At 44.1% G+C, this 22662-nt stretch overlaps 4 non-coding genes across 4 annotated transcripts; 2 read left to right on the forward strand and 2 right to left on the reverse strand.

Moving 5' to 3' along the window:
* Positions 1-726: 726 nt before the first annotated feature.
* On the reverse strand, positions 727-817 carry Trnay-gua (transfer RNA tyrosine (anticodon GUA)). The gene is given in 2 exon segments: positions 727-762; positions 781-817. It is a non-coding gene; the product is annotated as a tRNA-Tyr (tRNA).
* A 315-nt stretch (positions 818-1132) lies between these two features.
* Trnap-agg (transfer RNA proline (anticodon AGG)) lies at positions 1133-1204 on the forward strand. Its single transcript has one exon. It is a non-coding gene; the product is annotated as a tRNA-Pro (tRNA).
* A 7617-nt stretch (positions 1205-8821) lies between these two features.
* Trnay-gua (transfer RNA tyrosine (anticodon GUA)) lies at positions 8822-8912 on the reverse strand. The gene is given in 2 exon segments: positions 8822-8857; positions 8876-8912. It is a non-coding gene; the product is annotated as a tRNA-Tyr (tRNA).
* Positions 8913-15240: 6328 nt separating this feature from the next.
* On the forward strand, positions 15241-15312 carry Trnap-agg (transfer RNA proline (anticodon AGG)). Its single transcript has one exon. It is a non-coding gene; the product is annotated as a tRNA-Pro (tRNA).
* The last annotated feature ends 7350 nt before the right edge of the window (positions 15313-22662 follow it).

Genomic DNA, 22662 nt, shown 5'->3' on the forward strand with positions numbered 1-22662 from the left:
TTGCTCATGTTGTAGCCGTGTGTTATATGTTCGACTACGCGGAGTTGTTGTGTTGTCGAGTGGTGATTCCTAAAGCCGAATTGCTCCGGCCTTAGGGTGTCGTTGGCGATGATGAGCGAACACAGCAGACTGATGGGTCGGTAATTTTGTGGGAGAGAGTGGTCTTTCCCTGGCTTCCTGAACATCAGGACCTTGGCCGCCTTCCAAACGTGTGGGAAGTGTTGGTGTGTCAGGATGGCATTCGTTAAGTGTGTGAGGTATTCTACGGCTTTATCCGTGAACTTCTGGAGGACACGGTTTTGAATGCCATCAGGCCCAGGGGCTTTTCTATCTTCTCATGAAATCTCGATCACCAGTTTTCACCTCCGATTGCGAAAACATACTGTTGGCACCCACCTATATAGGGGGTATGATCATCACGATAAAATACGAGAAACCAGAGTTCGCACAGAAAAATTCAAGTGCTCTTTTTTCCCGCGCGCCGTTCGAGAGTGGAACGGTAGAGAGACAGCTCGAAAGTGATTCATTGGAGCCTCTGCCAGGCACTTAATTGTGAATAGCAGAGTAATCACGTACATGTACATGTGAAAAACACACATAGAACAGCTACCATATGCTGATTCTGTCTTAGTCGTACCTTTCTGTTAAAAAATATCACAACAGTTTGTTGGATTAAAGTGTAGCTTATTTCGTAAAGAGAAGCAAAGTCATGAATGTTTAAAATTTTCCTTCGGGCCGGATTTGAACCAGCGACCTATGGATATCCGCTACTAAGCTCCTCTACAGTCCACCGGTCTACCAACTGAGCTACCGAAGGAATGTGCAGCTTTCGCCAGGCCGTGCACCAGATACGAGAAAGTGCCGCCAAGCGCAGACTGGCGGTCAGCGGTACCGTTACGTCACCTCCCATTCGCGTGAGGCCTACGAATATCTTTTACGTCGGCCACACCATTCATGTTGGTAGCGTCATTCAGATAGATAGCGTGCTACTGATCATTCGTTACACAGTCTGTCATCACATCTCGGCGATTGTAACTTGAAACCGTCGTTTACCTATTTTCAAATAGGCCTGCACGCAGCTGGACCGCCTCGCTGCGTCTCACTCAAGAGAAAGGCTTTTTCTGTCCCGAGCAGCTCGTTGGTCTAGGGGTATGATTCTCGCTTAGGGTGCGAGAGGTCCCGGGTTCAAATCCCGGACGAGCCCATGTTTTTGTATCATATTGCTAGCTTCGTGCAACTTGCAAACCTCGTGCAGTTCGTTAGAGCCGTAGGCAGCTCTGATTTACACACAGTTGCTTAATGTGTCGTTACGGTGACGACTGCGAAACAACAAGTGCTTGATTTCTAATTTGCGTCTTGATGTTACTCTCATCTCATTCTTCTTGATTTAGCAGGTTCCAGAAGAATACTGTAATGGCGCTATCGCCTTCCAGTATTTGAATTTAGCCAAAGTAGATGACGAAAATACGATGTTAATGCCAAAGAACGGCTATTCATTTACTTTGACAATACTAATTTGTCGTAGACGTCAAGTCATTTCAAGTCTCAATATTTGTCCTCTGAACGATGCTACCTGATTACAGAGTGTGGCAAGTTTAGAATATTATTTTCTCCCCTCCCCTTCCCCAACCCATCCCCCTAAAAAAAACTGTTGTCTAAAATTTCCAAAACAATATGCGATTAATATTATTTACATTTTGTTCGCCGCCTCCCCTCTCCACATAACAAATGTCTACGATCTCCATAATAACACTATCACCGTCTTCTTCTTCTTCTTCTTCTTCAGTAGTGCTACAGCCCTTAGTGAGCCTTGGATTCTTTAACGATCTTCCTCCACACTTCTCGGTTATTTGCTGCTGTTTTCCGGACTCCCATACTGATGAGATCCATTATTACGTCGTCAATCCACCTTCTTCTAGGTCCCCTTTTCGCCTAGCTGAATAGATCACAGCTTCCATCATTTTCTTTGGAATTCTATCCTCTGACAGTTTTCTCCAAGTGTCCTATTCATCGTATTCGGTGTGATTTCACACGTATTACTATCTCCCTACATTGTATTAACTCTTTTAATTAAGCAGTGTAGGTATTCCCCAGCCTTCTTCCTCCCTTATTGGCCCATAGATTTAGTGTAGTATTTTTCGCTCAATGGTTCTTAGTGTATTTACATTCTACCATTATCACCAATTTTTTTTTAATATATACTTTGTTTAGGTCATTACTTGGTCCATCGTTTTAGTATAACTTACAAAAAATCATAAATCAGGTAGATACATGATCTAAAAATCCCTTGCCCAAAAATTTCAGAACTAGATGTGTCAAGTTATTATACGGTATAATATTGGAAAGTCCACTCGGTACAATCAGTACTTCATTTAGCTCTAACATTATTGTAAACACACGTCTGCAAAGTACAAAAGTGGAGGGAACGCTGTAGCTTCATATTTCTGTCGCCTGCATCTATGTCCGCGAAAGTCTTACTATCTTTTTTAATTATTTTTTTAGAGAAGCATAATTAATCCTCTACCTTGCCTACCCTCAACTTGCTATGGTTTACTGGTTCCACCTCAGGACTTACGAACCATCTTCGGTTTGCTGATGGCAAGAGGTGTGGTCACACTTGGAGAGGCCGTCTTTCCCTGGCTGGAACGTTGTCTAAAGACAGTCAGGACACAAACCACGTGGTCTGACCTTCAGGAACGGAAATGAAAAGCACCCTGTATTAAACGAAGCTTCTAATTTGTTATAATATCTCCCCATTTTCTAGACTTTTATTCTCTTTAAAAATTAGCTACTAAATTTGGAAATTAATATGGCTATCAATATAAACGCTTTTACTAAAATGGGTGTCATACCCTTATGAACACCCCCGCCCCCTTTTTGTCCGCGCCTCGATCATTACGTTAGACAGGGGGCGCTCAATTACCAGTGTAAGGATTGCCGAAAACAGTGCTCGTGCATCTTGTTTCAAATGGCTCTGAGCACTATTGGACTTAACTTCTGAGGACATCAGTCCCCTAGAACTTAGAACTACTTCAACCTAACTAACCTAAGGACATCAAACACATCCATGCCTGAGGCAGGATTCGAACCTACGACAGTAGCGTTCGCGCGGTTCCAGAGTGTAGCGCCCAGAAGCGCTCAGTGACTCCGGCAAGCTTTGAAGTACTCTCCTGGGAGTCAGAATTCCAGAAAGATTGGTGTTTTATGCAGAAGCTAACCTTGATGGGTGGCCTGGGAGGAGCTAAATAGCAGAAGTTGAGAGGAAGGGAAATTTTGTGGGAATTTGTTCACTTCCCAGAGCAGGCATTCGTGATTTTCCTGGTGGGTTAACCGAGGCAAAGAGCGGACTCCGTAGAAATCTTCCATTCACAGCTTGCCTAGAGTGCGGATGTGGCTTTCTTTACTCAGCTTGCCTGAGAGAGAGTGAGCATCTTGGCAGCTTATGACTTTGCAAACGGAACGATTGAGCTTGGAGATAGAAAGTTGTCGTTCAGCTTTGTACTGAGCAAGATAGCTAGGAGCTAATACCCGAGCGCAGCCTTGCACCACCACGAGGGTGGCCGACGTCCGCACAACAACACCGCCCCGCCACGCCGAATTCGGTGATATTGCGACCGCTCCGGCTTGAGTTAGGCCACTGATTAATCTGTTGGATCACGCCGGCAAAGTTTCCATGAGGGTTCATAGCCTGTGTATTGCAGAATTCTTCCCGCACTTCGCATTACGCCTGGGTCAGCCGATAGGAATTAATTTTGATTTATCGCTGTTTACTCCACATAAACGGAATTTATTCCCACTCCTGTTAGTAGATTCACGTAATGTGACGATTGAAGGTCGGGAGTTAAATTTGTGCTAATCGACTGCATCTGTTTTCAATCAATAGTTGAAACCACAGATCACTTTCTTCATTAAATTTATGTTAAACATTTGCGTCTAGTGTTCAATAGCTGAATATGACATCAATGTTCACCCCTTTTTTAATTAAAAAAAAGGATTAATTAATGTCAACATTGCCACTGCAGTTCAATCAGGAGTCACAGGGCCTTATAACTTTCTTTGCGTTATCTGATATTGCGTCAGTTTTGCACTCTCTGTTGATCTGTTAGTCATTTATCTGGGGTGAACACACGCCAAAACTAGATAAGTGACGGGTGGGGTGTTACATTTGGCTGACCCATGCTAGGATACAATACTTCGGGATATAGTAGGAAGTAGTATTGAAAAAGGCAATTTTTCCACGTGATCCATTGCTTAGCCATTTTGAATGGAAAGCCAGGTAGCATTAGTTAAAATAAGTTACATTGTCTTTTTCATGTGCTGTCCTTTCAAATTGACATTTATCGGTGCCTATGCATTGTATTTATGATTTGTTGGAGTACTTGTGATATGCAGTGCTCTAATCAGCCGATGCTGAGCACACAAAAAAATGGTTCAAATGGCTCTGAGCACTATGGGACTCAACTGCTATGGTCATTAGTCCCCTAGAACTTAGAACTTCTTAAACCTAACTAACCTAAGGACATCATACACATCCATGCCCGAGGCAGGATTCGAACCTGCGACCGTACCAGTCGCACGGTACCGGTCTGCGCGCCTAGAACCGCGAGACCACTGCGGCCGGCACTGAGCACACAGAACACAATCATTGGTACTAGTCTTTTTGGGGGACGTCTACATGTACTGTTTGTCAGGTCACTGCTCACACCCAGTGTATCAATTTGTGTCCTGATATATGTTTTGTGTTATCTAATTATTGAGTGTAAGAGGTACCTGGGTTCTGAGTTTTCGTGTAACATAACAGTGCAAATGATAACGAGGGAAAAGCCAAGGCAACGGCAGAATATAATCAGACTGTTACTCGGGAGAACATGGGTGATAGTAGCGAAAGCTCTACCAATGAGCGTGACCAACGTGAGTTACAGCTTCGTGGAACTGGGTCTTACGACCTGTTTAGTCCGCTGAATAGCAAGGACGTTTATTCAGGCTGTGATACTGAGGGTTCGGGGGACGCAGGGAGTACAGGATTAATCCATAAGTATGGAAGATCCAGCCTAAGAAGCCAGAGTGTGTTCGAACAAAATGGTGTCCGACCATTATCAAATGATTCATTCACAGGTGAGCCGACGGGGGCGCGGAGACGGTACTTGTCTAGATATCGAAGGGTTCCTCAGAACAGAGGAGAAGAGTCGCATTTTCAGCCAAGAAAGGACGAGGATCAAAATGCAGCTACTCTCAAAAATATTTCGGACCTGTTGCAACAGATGCAAAACGGTGAACTTAGAGCAGAGCGCCAACCTTAATGCCGAAATTAAAAAGGCCAATTCGGAGCTGAACTATAGGCTCACAGAAGTTCATAGGGAAGTAAAAGAGGAGGTAAAGAATATTGGCGTCAAAATAGAGAAACAGATTGCCATCATCAAACGAACGGCAATTGAAGCCAAATTAATTGCCGAAGGTGCAAGGAAAATAGCGAGAGAAACTCGGGACTCCACGCAAAGCACGGCAAAAGTAGAAAAGGTCATGGTATCAAGGCTACAAAGCCGGATAAAATGTGTCTAAGAAAAGCAACAAAAGCAACCGGACATAGGGCCTAACGAGATGTGGAAAGAGGAGATGGGGATATTAAAAAGAAATTTAGAGGACGACGTCAAAAGTCTCATTACGGAGACACCGGGAAAGGAGAACGGTGTGATTACTACGTCGACTGAACCGTCACTTGCCGGAACAGACATAACCGCTTCACGGTGTGACGAAGTTGACACTGTAAGCAACGGGAGCCACGCCTTGATTCACAGCTGTGAGGCAACGACCGAGGTAAACACGGACAGCGGGCAGCAGTCCAGTGAGCACAATTGCTTTCGGCTGATTAGATGTACCGAACAACTGCAGAGATGACGTTAGCCTGTCGGAACGAATTCGTCCACGTCCCGGTGTTCATAAGAATCGTAAGAACGGGCGACATGATAACTGAAATGATGACCGGTTTGACTACAAGCATTTTGTATCCGTCCGAAAGTCTCATCACTACAAGGACGAAGATAATAGCTTGTATCCAAAACTTTTATGGGACAATTCGAGTTATCTTTGCCCCCACACTGGCCATTGATGTACCCGCTGGGTTTTATTTGCTCCAATATGAAGTGCGTGACCGCTGAGTACATGAGAAATGTAGCGAAGACGAGCGTCTCGTTCGAAGAATTCAAAAATGCCTTCTTGGGCTAATTTGTCAAAAGTAACCCAAGAAAGAAGCAAACAAGAAATTATGATGTCCCGAGATATGGAAGGGGCAGGGTACCGGAGTCCGGTCAGATTTTTTGAAAATGTGACAAAAAGGAACCAGTACCTAGACAAACCCACGTAGCGGTGCGGAAATCATCAGATTATGTTGCATGAAACTTCCCATCTCGTATCAACAATCACTTGCCGGTCGTTGTGGTAGCGATAATGAGGTATTTAAGGGCATTCTGCGAGAACTGGAATTCGCATTTCAAAACGCACAGGCGCGAGAGAATTGCCGACAGTGTGAACAAAATAACAACCGTCGCAATAATGGACCCAAGTGGGATAGTAGGCCAGTACCGAACTACAACGGTCACAAACAACATAAGAGTAATGGCAACTCGAAAAGAGGGTACACGGAAAAAGAGCGACACTCTCTGGTACAACATAGTAAATCACAAAGGACATGGGACGGTAATCAGCAATCGGCAAGAAACAGGAATAATGGTTACCAAAATAACAACCAGGAAGAGGTCGACATAGAATTTTAGGCAGGAAATATAGGCTTAGAGTAAGGATTTTTGTCGTCCGGAGTGGACGAGCTGTTCTAGTCGCTACAGTCTGGAGTTGCGCGACCGCTATGGTCCCAGGTTTGAATTCTGCCTCGGGCATGGATGTGTGTGATGTCCTTAGTTAAGTTAGGTTTAAGTAGTTCTAAGTTCTAGGTAACTGATGACCTCAGATGTTAAGTCCTATAGTTCTCAGAACCATTTGAACCATTTTTTTGTGTTTTTCTCTCTCTTTAGAGTATGTGGGTCAATTACATTATCGAAGGAGTTCAGACATGATTGTATAGATTTTTTCAGTTAAATGGTACGATAAGGATTACTATACTTTTGGTATCAATTCCTGGATTAGAAAGTTTATCACTAAAGGTACCGTCTATGTGCTTGAATTTCAGAAAATTCTGTGATTCTGTTATGATACATTCATCTAATCTTAATATTTTCTTAAAACAGACACGCAGATCAAAAGAAGAATTTGTTTGGGTACCTTACAATACGCCCTCAATTCTGTTCACTGTGTCGAAATCCATTCGTGTACATCAGACATTGTCTCTAAAGCATTCTTTCTCAAATTTTCTTTTTTGACATCAGCCATGGCGCTAATTACAGTTTTCTCGGATATGGTGACAAGGATAGGAACACGTGTTCAACTTTCAATAAATCCCAGATGTGAAATGTATCGTGTTCTCCGTATTTAATAAGTTACGAGATTTCTTTCTCGTTTTTATGAATCCAGTTAACTCTCTAAAAACCACAATAATCGCTTGTTCCTTTTGTCAGTGCTGTACAACAGAAATGCAATATTATTCTTAACTTCTCATTTTTACGATGCATTTTAATAAAATCTGTGCTTTCTATGGTTATACGATAGTATCAGCAAGAAAGCACAAACGTCTTTGAACAAAACTGTTTGCCTATGGAATCTCCCCTCAGTTGTGCGACTGGATTCGCAATTTCTGTCATGAAGGTTACAGTCCGCAGTAATAGACGGAAAGTCATCGAGTAATACAGAAGTAATATTCGGCGTTCCCCAAGGAAGTGTTATAGGCCCTCTGTTGTTCCTGCTTTATATTAACGTCATAGGAGACAATCTGAGTAACCATCTAAGATTATTTGCAGAGGATGCTGTAATTTTACCAAGTAATTAGATGGCCGAAACAAATTGCAAAATTATTTAGATAATATATCTTTATGGTGCGAAAAGTGGCTATTTACCAAGAATAAAGATAAGTGTGGGGTTATTCACGTGAGTACTAAAAGACATCCGCTAAATCTCGCCTACGCGATAAGTCTCACAAATCTGAAGGGTGTAAATTCATCTAAATACTTAGGGATTACAATTTCAAATAACAATCACATAGATAATGTTGTGAGTAGAACAAACCAAAGACTGCGATTCATTGGCAAAACACTTAGAATGTGTGACAAGTCTGCTTACACCACGCTTGCCCGCCATATTCTGGAATATTGCAGTACGGTGTGGAATAAACATCAGGTGGGACTGAGGGATGACATCGAAAAAGATCAGAGAAAGTCGGCCCGTTTTGTATTATCACGAAATAGAGGAGATAGTTCCAAAGACATTTACGTGAATTGGAGTGGCAATCGCTAAAACGAAGGCCTATTTCTTTGCGATGGGATCTTCTCACGAAATTTCAATCAACAGTTTTCTCCTCCGATTGCGAAAACGTTCTGTTGGCACCCACCTACATAGGGAGTAATGATCATCACGATAAAAGAAGAGAAATCAGGGCTCGAACAGAAAAATTTAAGTGCTCTTTTTTCCAGCGAGCCGTTCGAGGGTGGAACAGTAGAGAGACAGCTTGAAGGAGGTTCATTGAACCCTCTGACAGGCACTTACTTGTGAATAGCAGAATATTCACGAAGATGCAGATGTGAAATACACGCATAGAACAGCTACGATATGCTGATTCTGTCTCAGTCATACCTTTGTGTTGAAAATATCACAACAGTTTGTTGGATTAAAGTGTAGCTTATTTTGTAAAGAGAAGCAAAGTCACGAATATTTAAAATTTTCCTTCGGGCCGGATTTGAACCAGCGACCTATGGATATCTGCTACTAAGCTCCTCTACAGTCCACCGGTCTACCAACTGAGCTACCGAAGGAATGAGCAACTTTCGCCAGGCCGTGAACCAGATACGCTAAAGTGCCGCCAAGCGCAGACTGGCTGTCAGCAGTACCGTTACGTCATCTCCCATTCGCGCGACGCGTACGAAGCTCTTTTACGTCGGCCACACCATTCGCGTTGGTAGCGTCATTCAGATAGATAACGTGCTACTGATCATTCGTTACACAGTCTGTCATCACATCTGGGCGCTTGTAATTGGAAGCCGTCGTTTGCCAATTTTCAAACAGCTCTATCAGAGGAGGAAATATACCTTCTTTTTCAAGTGGCTTTGACCAGAAAGTTAACTGTTCCGTCATCTAGTGTGTCCGTTTATAACCATCCCACATTGGCCGGCATACAGAAAGTTTGACCATAATTATATGAATCCAACTGGTAGGAAAGGCGTGGATTTCTAAGAAACCTGGCCTAAATGATTTGTGGAAAAACGTACAAATAAAACGTAACAAGTGCACTGACAACGAGTGACATCAGATATATGTCCAGAATGAGATTTTCACTCCGCAGCGGAGTGTACGCTGATATGAAACTTCCAGGCAGATTAAAACTTTGTGCCGGACCGAGACTCGATTTTTTTTTTTTTTTTTGAGCCAACAGCACCTTTCTTTGTACTCAAAAATGAGCATAGTTATTTGTATATTGATTACATTTCACTATATGTATTTAAGTTACATATTGCATTTAAGGCATGAAAAGATGGTAGAAGCAAAGGAGGTCCAGTTTCAGTTCGGCGTTTAAGCATGCATCATATATTATTTACATGGAAGACAGATCTGACAGTTGAAGGACGAAAGGTGGAAGTAGAGGTGAGTGAAAGGGTTTATTAGTACTTATTATAACTTTGTGGCACTTAGGAAAGGAAAGAACGTTCTCGGAGTACCGCCTGTGCTGCTGGGCTTCCTTATGTTCCTCCCAGAGGTCCATCAGGAAGTCGAAGTGGTCCGTCTGCCGCTTCGTCACGATGGCGTGGCCTCTCATGCCGAGGATCCACAGACTTGCTAGCCTTTTCGGCCTGGGAAATAGTTTGATGTCGGGCGCAGTGATTACTGTGGTTGTTATAGCTCGCTGGTCCGTTCTATTTATTTTTGCAACCATTCTCTGGCACGTTTCCCATATGCTGACCCCGTTTTTACATGTGAAGCGGTGCTCTAATGTGTCGATACAGTTGCATGCTTCACTTTTGTCTGATTCTCTCAGTTTCATCTGGGCTAATTTTTGGTTTGTTGGTACCGCCCTGTTTACAATTCGGTAACAGCTCGCTTTCACATGCTTTGGTAGCGTGGTTTCCGTGATGTTTTTCCATATTTGTGGCCAGTTGTAATTTGGGAACTTGTTTTCGATTTTGTTTCTGGCAGGCCTTCTCTTCAGCGCCCTGTATATTTTCTTCGCTGTCCTGTGACTGGGATTTGCCACGGTTGTCAATGCTTAGCTCTTGTCTATGTAGTATTGTTTTACGTTGCAAGTCTAATATGGGATGTGGAACTGGTGACCTTTGCCTTTCGCGGGCAAGTGCTCTACCAACTGAGCTACCCAAGCACGACTCACGCCTCCTTTCTTTCAGGAGTGCTAGTCCTGCAAGGTTCGCAGGAGAGCTTCTGTAAAGTTGGGAGGACGGGGCGTGAGTCGTGCTTGTGTAGGTCAGTTGGTAGAGCACTTGCCCGCGAAAGGTATAGGTCCCGAGTTCGAGTCTCGGTCTGGCACACAGTTGTAATTTGCCAGGAAGTTTCACAGCAGATAGATCTAATTACAAAGATTATTTTTGAATAGTTAGCCGAATTTGCCATTAACAGAAACTTCAGTTTAATAAAATATCAATTATATAATGAAATAAAACGGTCGACATATTAAAGCGGACAATTTCTTCCTCAAACCATTGGTTATAATAGGATTTATGTTTAAGTAATGATCAATAACACGTATATGGGTGACGTCGGTCATTACTTAATTGATTAATTGAGAGGGGTTATGAGACCAAACGGCGAGGTCATCAGCCTCGCTATACCAAAGTTAGCTCCAGAAGAAAGTGAGTCCGCTAAAAGTGGACTGATCCAGTCAGGGGGAGTCAATTTATAAAATAATATACATTAAAACACACAGAAAAGGCATAAAAGGTGAGACCAAGTCTAAAGACTGGAAGAAAGGGGCGGCCATGGGGTCACAGACAGAGGAGACTGAAAAGAAGTTCCAACCGCAACCAACCAGCCCGTGCTCCAAGACTAAAGTGGAACCTTATACCTGGAAATAAAAACCACTTTCACAGAAAAAACTCAGCAAAGTTCAACCGCCCATGAATCATACGCTAATACTTAATATAAGGAATCGGCAATACGATACTTAACACAAAGGGGCGAAAGAAGGGGACGTTCCACCAATATGTGGGATACTGTCAGTCTCGCGCCACAACCACATTGTGGGTGTGGGTCGTTAGGTAGGAGGAAACAATAGGTGAGCTGGGTATGACCAATGCTTAGACAACATAAAACCATAGTGGACTCCTTCTGAAAGGAGCAGAAGGAAGAGCGCCAAACTGCAGCAGGCTCCTTGATTGTGCGGAATTTATTCCTCTGAGGAATAGATAGAATTCTGTGATCTGATGCTTTACCGGTGAATGTGCCGTATCCAAGTTTCTCGGGTGTCCAGTCGGATCCGATCGTCGAAGTTCCACGATATTTCGGCGAATAACCGTTCTGCCATCATCAGGTGGTGCTGATAGAATGATCTGTCTGCGCTGTCTCCGTGGTATTTATGTCCGCGGGGTCCCGAGTCGTACCCCGGCGCGGACGGCCGACGTTGCGCCGCGTGGCGGGAGGGGAGGGGGAGGCTGCGGCCACGCCCGGTGGTAGGCGCAGTTCATCTGCATCCGCAGTGGTGGTAGGAACTCGCGACCGCTCGCATCCGACCACCATCAAAGATTTGTGACCTACTAGGAACACCGAAAGATGATGTAGGCCTTAAGAAAGAGTGCATATACAAAATCCCGAGCAGCTGTGGCAAATCCTACATCCCCCAAACAGTTCGCACGGTCGCGGACCGATGCAATGAACATTAACGTCACAGCTGCTTACACCAAACCAGCCATTCGGCCGTAGCAGAACACTCCATCGAAACCCGACACGCAGCGAAATTCGAAGAGCCAAAAATCCTGACGACCACAAGTGCCTACTGGGAAAGTATCTACAAGGAGGCCATAGAAATTCGCGTAACAGATAACCTCATCAACAGAGACACCGGGTTTCAACTTAGCAAGGCCTGGCAACCATTATTAAGCACCATCAAAGAGCAACGACGCTAGCGGACGCGAGACGAGATCCTTCCACCACGGCGGACGGACGTGAACTGCGCCTACCACCGGGCGTGGCCGCAGCTTCCCCCTCCCCTCCCGCCACGAGGCGCAACGTCGGCCGTCCGCGCCAGGGTACGACTCGTGACCCCGCGGACATAAATACCACGGAGACAGCGCAGACAGATCATTCCATCAGCACCACCTGATGTTGGCAGAACGGGTATTCGCCGAAATAACGTGGAACTTCGATGATCGGGTCCGGCTTGACACCCGAGAAACTTGGATACAGATATAATTCCGTTTTTGGGCAAAGAGAGATTTGGCGTAGATCCGCATATCCAAAGCTGGATCCAAGAAAGAAAATCGGGGGTAAGTATCTGCTCCTCTATCCAAACGGTCAGCCAGTTCAATCCCTGGAATGCCCACATGACTTGGAACCCAGAGAAAGACAACGGAACAGGCGGCACAGCAAAGGGAAAAGAGAAGGTCATGGATAGCAAAGACCTAAGGGTGGCGCGAATAGCATCGGTCGATAGCCTGCAGGTTCCTCATTGAGTCTGAACAAATTAAAACACTGTAGGGAGGGTGGGAGGGGCTGAGAAACAAAGACTTAACTGGAGGCCATGGGTCCAATTCTGCATGGCAATGCGTACTTCAGGCTGGGCACATGTATTTGACATTAACAAAAACAGTTTGGAGATTAGCTCGCAGAGCTGCTATCCATCGTCGTCCTGTGTGAGCTGCAGCGTTTATGACACCAGGCGGCATCTACCGGACGTGACGTAACGGCTGTTACAAAAGCCATCCACTACGCAGCAATACTGCCAGGTGGATGAGTGCCTGATACTCTTGATAAGGTCTGCGCACTTATGGCCAGGGAAGACAATTCTGTATTGCTGAACGATGACTGTAGAGAGATCTACCATCAAGCTTGCTCTGTTAAGTTATTGCACCAGTTGAAATTCATCCCGATTCGTCGCAGACAGAAGGTTATCATTCTAAAGCTAAGGTTCCGATACTCTCCGCTAATAATCATTTATTTATTTCTAGTTTAAGAATAGGATTATTTTCTACAGAAAATTGGTTATGTATTGCTTTTTCTAGCACAGTTCAAATGGCTGTGAGCACTATGAGACTTAACCGCTGAGGTCACCATTCCCCTAGAACTTAAAACTAGTTAAACCTAAGTAACCTAAGGACATCACACACATCCATGCCCGAGGCAGGATTAGAACCTTCCAGACTGATTTGCCTAGAACCTCTCCCCCACAGCGGTCGGATCTAGCACAGTAATTACTTCGAATACAATTTTGAAATTTCCTGGGATCATAGCTCGCTTTATACCCCGAATAGCTTTTATGTGCTCACTTGGCATTACTCGTGGAATTACATTAATTTCATTATTAGCTATTTGTGATTCTGGTTTGTTAGATGAACAGCACAAACATAATGTTCGAATGCTTGTACTATTCTGTTTATTGTTCAGTAGGTGTTACCTAAGGCTGCGCTCCCACGTCAACAGTTTATCTATGGTGAGTGTTGACGAGTTAGCAAGCCATTGTAAATGCAACACCCTCGGCTGCCCTCACGTCTCTGCTTGTTCAGGTAAGAGTAGATGTGCGACCCACTCTCCCCCATCCCAAGTTGTCCCAACCAACCATGCGTCGACATGCTAATCATTACTGCTCAGCAACTTGTGCAGAGGGACATGAGCAGGAGTGCGCATCTATGCATATTGCTACTTTAGGTAGGATTCTCTACCTGGCATCATACTTCACCGTAACATACGGATCGCCCTATTGTAAGCACTGTTATGACGGGTATTGGACTCAATAAGTCACATGCGTGGTCTTATGCTATTCTTCACCAAGTTAAAATTGCTTCTTGATAACGCTCACAGTTTCAGTAGCCTATATGGTCAACACCCATCACTCATTGACATCGATGATCGCCGGGTAACCGACCAAGTATGCCACGCGATGTTTGCATCTTAGGCTTCGTCTTTCCGTGAAAGGAGAGAGGAGGTGGTGGTGTCCTGACCTCTAGACTTTGCGCCGTGTCTTCGATTACATTTCACATATCTCCGCAGTGTCTCAAGGAGTGTGGGCACGTGACACTGTTGGTGGTGGTCCGTCCATCGGGTGGGAACGTTACGCTCGTCGTCCCCTTTCGTGCTGGCATCGACTCTCCCCTTCTCCCTTCTCTGATTGTCATACAACGCAAACATGACACCACAGTACACACACCGATTTCAGTGTTCCGCACGTATCAGATACGTTTAACACACGTCTCACATAACGAAAGGTGCCGGTGTGCAGGAAAGACAGGAAAATGCTTTCCAATTAGTAGGTTGAACCTGCATTTCGGCGGCTGCCAGCCAACGACCCCATACAATTTTACTTTTTTGTAGCATTCGGTGACGCTAGGAGACAACTACAGAAATTTATGTGAATTGGTGTCATTTTAAAAGACATGAAGTCAAGTTGAAAATAAGACAATAGAATTTAATGCTCTCGCGTTAGGCTTGTATTTTTAAGACGGGTGTTCTCATATTTCCTGAGTCTTTCTAATGCGGGCTTTTGTTTCATGTCCAAAGTATGCTGAAGGCGACACGACGTCAAATTCTCGATCTGCTTGCTCATCTAACGTTTGAGCAGAGCGAAGAAAAATGTTGATTTTGTCTGCTAATGCTGCAGTTTGCAATTAAGTTAGCTTTATCATTACTGCGTGATCCCGACTTGATTCTCTTCTCTGCTCCTGAAGTCGTTATCCTTGCTGAAGTTCAACAATTTCGACTGCGCCACGCAGCTGTGAAGGTAGGCAGCCTTGGCTGAAAGCTGCCAGACTTGCAGCACGTGCGCCCGTCCTGTACACGAGTGCGGCACAGGTGTGGCTCGCCTCGCGAGAGGCGGCCAGAGCGGAACACAGGAGCCGCCGGCGGCCGCACAGCGCGCGCCGCGTTCTGCACGCAGCTGGGCCGCCTCGCTGCGTCCCACTCAAGAGAAAGGCTTTTTCTGTCACGAGCGGCTCGTTGGTCTAGGGGTATGATTCTCGCTTAGGGTGCGAGAGGTCCCGGGTTCAAATCCCGGACGAGCCCATGTTTTTGTATCATATTGCTAGCTTCGTGCTACTTGCAAACCTCGTGCAGTTCGTTAGAGCCGTAGGCAGCTCTGATTTACACACAGTTGCTTAATGTGTCGCTACGGTGACGACTGCGAAACAACAAGTGCTTGATTTCTAATTTGCGTCTTGATGTTACTCTCATCTCATTCTTCTTCATTTAGCAGGTTCCAGAAGAATACCGTAATGGCGCTAGCGTCTTCCAGTATTTGAATTTAGCCAAAGTAGATGACGAAAATACGATGTAAATGCCAAAGAACTGCTATTCGTTTACTTTGACAATACTAATTTGTCGTAGAAGTCAAGTCATTTCAAATCTCAATATTTGTCCTCTGAAGGATGCTACCTGATTACAGAGTGTGGCAAGTTTGGAATATGATTTTGTCCCGACCCCTTCCCCAACCCATCCCCCTAAAAAAAACCGTTGTCTAAGATTTCCAAAACAATATTCTATTAATATTATTTACATTTTGTTCTTCGCCTCCCCTCTCAAACATAACAAATGTCTACTATCTCCAAAATAACACTCTATCACCTTCTTCTTCTTCTTCTTCTTCTTCTTCTTCAGTAGTGCTACAGCCCTTAGTAAGCCTTGGATTCTTTAACGATCTTCCTCCACAATTCTCGGTTATTTGCTGCTGTTTTCCGGACTCCCATACTGGTGAGCTCCATTATTACGTCGTCAATCCACCTTCTTCTAGGTCCCCTTTTCGCCTAGCTGAATAGACCACAGCTTTCATCATTTTCTTTGGAATTCTATCCTCTGACAGTTTCCTCCAAGTGTCCTATTCATCGTATTCGCTGTGATTTCACACGTTTTACTATCTCCCTACATTGTATTAACTCTTGTAATTCAGCAGTGTAGGTATTCTCCAGCCTTCTTCCTCCCTTATTGGCCTATAGATTTTGTGTAGTATTTTTTGCTCAATGGTTCTTAGTGCATTTACATTCTACCATTATCACCCAATTTAAAAAATTATATACTTTGTTTAGGCTATTACTTTGTCCATCGTTTTAGTATAACTTACAATAAATCATAAATCAGGTAGATACACGATCTAAAAATCCATTGCCCAAAAATTTCAGAACTAGATGTGTCAAGTTATTATACGGTATAAAATCGGAATGTCCACTCGGCACAATCAGTACTTCATTTAGCTCTAATATTATTGAAAACACACGTATGCAGACTACAGCTCTAGGCGTACGTAAATGGAGGGAGCGGTGTATCTTCATCTTTCTGTCTCCTGCATCTATGTTCTCGAAAGTCTTACTTTCTTTTATTTTTTTATTTTTTTAGAGGAGCATAATTAATCTGCTGCCTTGCCTACCCTCAACTTGGTATGGTTAACAACCAACAAATTTGAAGTACTCTTCTGGGAGTCAGAATTTCGAAAAAAATGGTGTTTTATGCAGAAGCTAACCTTGATGGGTGGCCTGGAAGGAGCTAAATAGCAGAAGTTGAGAGGAAGGGAAATTTTGTGGGAATTTGTTCACTTCCCAGAGCAGGCATTCGTCGGCACTGGGAAGTGGCGAATAATTAACGCGACTGGCGCTGCAGTTGGCGTAAGTGATTTTACTGGAGGGGTAACTGAGGCAAAGAGCGGACTACGTAGAAATCTTCTGTTCCCAGCTTGCCTAGAGTGCGGACGTGGCGTTCCTTACTCAGCTTGCCTGAGAGAGAGTGAGCATCTCCGCAGCTTATGACTTGGCAAACAGAATGATTCAGCTTGTTGATAGAAAGTTTTCATTCAGTTATGTAGTGAGCAAGATAGCTAGGAGTGGATCGACGACCGCACACTTGCAGCACCACGAGGGTGGCCGACATCCGCACAACGACGCCCCCCCCCCCCCCCCACCATGCTGAATTCGGTGATATTGCGCCCACTCCGGCTTCAGTTTGGCCACTGATTAATTTGTTGGGTCACGCCACCAAAATTTCCACGAGGGTTTCATATGCCGTGTATTGTAGAATTCTTCTCGCACTTTGCTTTACGCCTGTGTAAGTCGATAGGATTTAATTTTGATTATCACGGTTTACTCCACGTAAGCTCAATTTATTCCCACTGCCTGTTTAGAGTGTCATGTAATGTGATGATGGAAGGTCGTAAGTTAAAATAAATTTGTGCTAATCGACTGTATCTGTTTTATATCAAGTAGTTGAAACACCAGATCACTTTCTTAATTAATTTTATGTTCAACATTTGCATCTGGTGTTCAATAGCTGAATATAACATCAATGTGCACTCCTTTTCTAATTAAAAAAAGGATCAATTAATGTCAGCACTGCCACCACAGTTCAATCAGGAGTCACAGGGCCGTATTACTTTCTTTTCGGTATCCGACATTGCGGCAGTTTTGCACTCTCTGTTGATCTGTTAGTCAATTAGCTGTGGTGAACACACGCCAAAACCATATAGATGACAGGGGCGGTGTTACATATGGCTGACGGATGCTAGGATACAATACTTTGGGATTTGCTAGGAAGTAGTCTTGAAAAAGGCAATTTTTCCATGTGACCCATTGCTTAGCCATTATTAATTGAAAGACGGGTAGCATTAGTTACAATGAGGTACATTGTCATTTTCCTGTGCTGTCCTTTCAAATTGATATTTATAGGTGCATATGCATTGAAGTTGTGATTTGTTGGAGTACTTATGATGCTGAGCACACAGCACACAATCATTGGTACTAGTCTTTCTGGGGGAAGTCTTCATCAACTGTTTGTCGGGTCACTGCTCACACCCAGTGTATCAATTTGTGTCCCGATATATGTTTTGCGTTACCTAATTACTGAGTGTAAGGGGTACCTGGGTTCTGAGTTTTCGTGTAACATAACATTACAAATGATAACGAGGGGAAAAGCCAAGGCAACGGCAGAATATAATCAGACTGTTACTCGGGAGAACAAGGGTGATAGTAGCAAAAGCTCTACCGATGAGCGTGACGAACGCGCGTTGCATTTCGTGAAACTTCTAACATTCTGGGTGGTGTCTGTTTGTTCTATATCGTGTCCCCCTACCACTTTCGCGCAACGACGCTCTGAGCGTGTTTTTTAGGGAATTGACTAGTTTGAACCTGGACCTGTTGCTGGTAAGGAGACGCCAGACCACACATGACATGTAGAATTCAGAAGAGTTCAGTGAGACTAGCGATGATATAACCAAATACTTAATGATTTCAGCGTCAGCTCCACTGCACCCCCTGTAAAAGAAGCTTAATACTAACTAAATTTAGTGGAAGGGGTTCAACGCTTTCCTATTTTTAGTTAGCTGGTAAAATAACGTCGAAAAAGCAGTTAAGTTTACCATTGGAAATTTTATTCTACCCACAAAACATTGTTTATAAATTGCACTATTGATAAAAGGAAATGTTTTAATACGGGATGGTAAAAACCAACTGTGTTCAACAAAAATGTGAACGAATATTCCCTGAGTGGGTTTCCAAGTTCTACAATGGATCGAAGGATGACCTATGTCATATCACATCTATAATCTAGGTTTAAATTAAGTTTCACAAAAGAGCAAACTATCAAAATGGTCTACAGTGACCCTCAATTATCTTTAATTACTTATCTAACTTGTCGTAAATTACAGAGGCTGATGTGGCTTCTCAATAATTATATAACAGAGAAATCATCGCGTTTCATATTTTTACTTCAAGTGGAAAATGTGACCACCATGAGCTTTAATTGACGATCGACACTAGTATTACGCAAAAACGGGGTGTAACAGATGAGACTTCTGCAGTTCTGAGTGAAGCTTTATGCGCTGTTATGCGGCATCGCGTGCTTTCATTACCTTGTCGTTGGTTAGGCAGCTTCAGGGAGGCAGCGGCCGGCTCAGCAGCCATCCAGCTCGCCTTCTCGGAACTAACCTCTCCTAACTTCCCCTTACTACCATTTACCGAAGTTGGTTTTAAAAAAAACTATCTGGCTGTGTTTTCATCTGACCAATCAGGGTCTCAATGTTAACCTTAAGCTCCGCCTACAAAAATTCTGTCTATCCAATGAGGTGGGACAATGTTTTTAAAGTTTGCAACGTAACAGAGACGCGAAACAGTCTCACGCTAAAACCTGCAGCTGGTGTGGTCCTTTTAGCGTTATCGTAAGATCTATACTGTTCTTCTGGAGGGATCTATCTTTTAACATGGGCGTGGGGGTGGTCCTAATGTAACAGAGACGTGAAAAAGTCTCACACTAAAACTTGTGGGTGGTGTGGCCCTTTTTGTGTTATCGTAAGATCTATACTGTTTTTCTGGAGGGCTCTAGCTTTTAACATGGGCTGGGGGGTGGTCCTTGACGTAACAGAGACGCGAAAAAGTCTCACACTAAAACTTGCAGCTGGCGTTGTTCTGGTGGTTAGCTGGCGACGTGGGTGTCCAGTCCGTCCCTTATCGTAGGGCCTTCTAGCTTAACGCGGTTCTGCTCTCGACTTCTGTTCTCCTTTCTCCCCTCAGAACTGCGTCTGTCTCACGGTAGGAAGATATGACATTCATTTAGGCATTCATGTGTTAGTCTGTGGTATTCCATTTGCTCACTCGTTACTCGCATTACTTTGGTTAATTTAATGTCACGATTTATACGGAGCTATGTGACATACTACTGGATTTGCTTATCATGTCAGGGTTTTCATGGAAGGTGTTGGATTTGCCTGACACCTTACAAACTGGGTCGCACGGCTGGTTTAGTCCGCTGAATATGATCGACGTTGATTCAGGGCTCGGGGAACGCAGGGAGTAGAGGATTAATCCATAGTATGGAAGATCAAGCCTAAGAAGCCAGAGTGTGTTCGAACAAGACGGTATCCGACCATTATCAAACGATTCATTCACAAGTGAGCCGACGGTGGCGCGGAGACGGTACTTGTCTAGATATCGAAGGGTTCCTCAGAACAGAGGAATAGAGTCGCATTTTCAACCACGAAAGGACGAGGATCAAAATGCAGCTACTCTCAAAAATATTATGGACCTGTTGCAACAGATGCATACGGTGAACTTAGAGCAGATCGCCAACCTTAATGCCGAAATTAAAAAGGCGAATTCAGAGCTGAAACAGCAGAGCGCCAACCTTAATGCCGCAATTAAAAGGCAAAATCGGAGCTGAGCTATTGGCTCACAGAAGTTTATATGGAAGTAAAAGAGGAGGAAAGAATCTCGGCGTCAAAATAGAGAAAGAGATTGCCATCATCAAACAAACAGCAATTGAAACCAAATTAATTGCGAAAGGTGCATGGGAAATAGCGAGAGAAACTCGGAACCCCACGCAAAATACGGAAAAAGTAGGAAAGGTTATGTTATCAGGGCTACAAAGCCGGATAAAACGTGCCGAAGACATTTAGAGGACGAAGTAAAACGTCTCATTACACAGACACCAGGGAAGGAGAAGGGTGTAATTACTACATCGACTGAACCGTCACTTGCCGGAACAGAGATAACCGCTTCACGGTGTGACGAAGTTGACACTATAAGCAACGGAAGCCACGTCTTGATTCACAGCTCTGAGGCAACGACCGAGGTAAACACGGACAGCGCGCAGCGGTCCAGTGAGCACAATTGCTGTCGGCTGATTAGATGTACCGAACAACTGTCGAACGTACAGAGGGGGAGAGATGACGATAGCGTGTCGGTACTAATTAGTCCACGTCCCAAATTTCATACGAATCGTAAGAACGGGCGAAATGATAACTGGAATGATGACCGGCTTGACTACAAGCATTTAGTATCAGTCCTGAAGTTCCATCCCTACAAGGACAAAGGTAATAGCTTGCATCCAAAAACTTTCATGGGACAATTCGAGTTATCTTTGCCCCCACACTGGCCATTGATGCACCAGCTGGATTTTGTGTGCTCCCGTATGGAGGGCGCGACCGCTGACTACATGAGAAATGTAGCGAAGACGAGCGTCTCGTTCGAAGAATTCAAAAATGCCTTCTTGGGCTAATATTGTCAAAAGGAACCCAAGAAAGAATCAAACAAGAAATTATGATGTCCCGAGATATGGCAAGGGCAGGGTACCGGAGTCCGGTCACATTTTTTGAAAATATGACAAAAAGGATCAGTATCTAGACAACCCACGTAGCGGTGCAAAAATCATCAGATAATACTGCATGAAACTTCCCATCTCGCATCAACAATCACTTGCCGGTCGTTGTGGTAGCGATACTGAGGTATTTAAGGGCATTCTGCGCGAACTGGAATTCGCATTTCAAGAGGAACAGGAGCGGGAGAAACGCCGACAGCGTCACAATAATGGACTCCAGTGTGATAGTAGGCCAGTACCGAATTACAACGACCACAAACATGATAAGAGTCAAGGAAACTCGAAAATAAGGTACACTGAAGAAGAGTGAAACTCTCCAGTGCAACATAATAAATCACAAAGGACCTGGGACGGTAATCAGCAATCGGGAAGGAACAGGAGTAAGGGTTACCATAATAACAACCAGGAAGAGGTCGACATGGAATTGTAAGTAGTAAATATAGGCTTAGAATAAAGATTTTTGCCGGCCCTAGTGGCCGAGCGGTTCTAGGCGCTAGACTCTGGAGCTGCGCGACCGCTATGGTCGCAGGTTCGAATCCTGCCTCGGGCATGGATGTGTGTGATGTCCTTAGGTTAGTTAGGTTTAAGTAGTTCTAAGTTCTAGGGGACTGATGACCTCAGAAGTTAAGACCCGTAGTGCTCAGAGCCATTTGAACCAATAACGACTTTTGTTAAAGTGTTTGTTTGTTTGTGTATGTATCGATTTTAGTGGTACAATGTCTCGTTTATATGTGACTATGTTTTGTGTTTTATTATTAACAATGACATCTCGCCTCTCGATGTTGTGAAAGTGAGTGCACTAGATTATTTTGTAAAAGCACATGATTAAAGAATGTATTTCTGGCGTACCCCTAGAAAAAGATAGATTAGGGACTCTGTAAGTTACAGGAAGGTTCACCGTAAATGTATCTCCGTCATTGGAGATCATATTTAAGGTGGCCAGTCCCGTAGGCCGCACCGACGCATCTCGTATGCCCCTGAATACGTAAGAGGTGGACAGCTATGCGCAGTTGCGTGAATTAGTACACCCAGTGTATGTTAAAATAAACCGGATGTAGTCATCTACAGAGCGAACAGCACCATTGATACGCCAGAAATACGTGTTGATACCAAGATAGTGTAACAACTGCGAGCGTTAGCAGTCAGCTATATTTGTGTTGTGTCATTGTGAGATTGCCAATCAGAAACATATTCACAGGACTTATAAAACCATTCGTGAGAAGAGGAGAAAACCGGAAGGAAATAGAGGAGAGAAGAGGTGTCGCAATAGAACACGATAAAAGACGA

This window comes from Schistocerca gregaria, chromosome 2 (assembly GCF_023897955.1).
Source record: "Schistocerca gregaria isolate iqSchGreg1 chromosome 2, iqSchGreg1.2, whole genome shotgun sequence".
NCBI classification, from domain to species: Eukaryota; Metazoa; Arthropoda; class Insecta; order Orthoptera; family Acrididae; genus Schistocerca; species Schistocerca gregaria.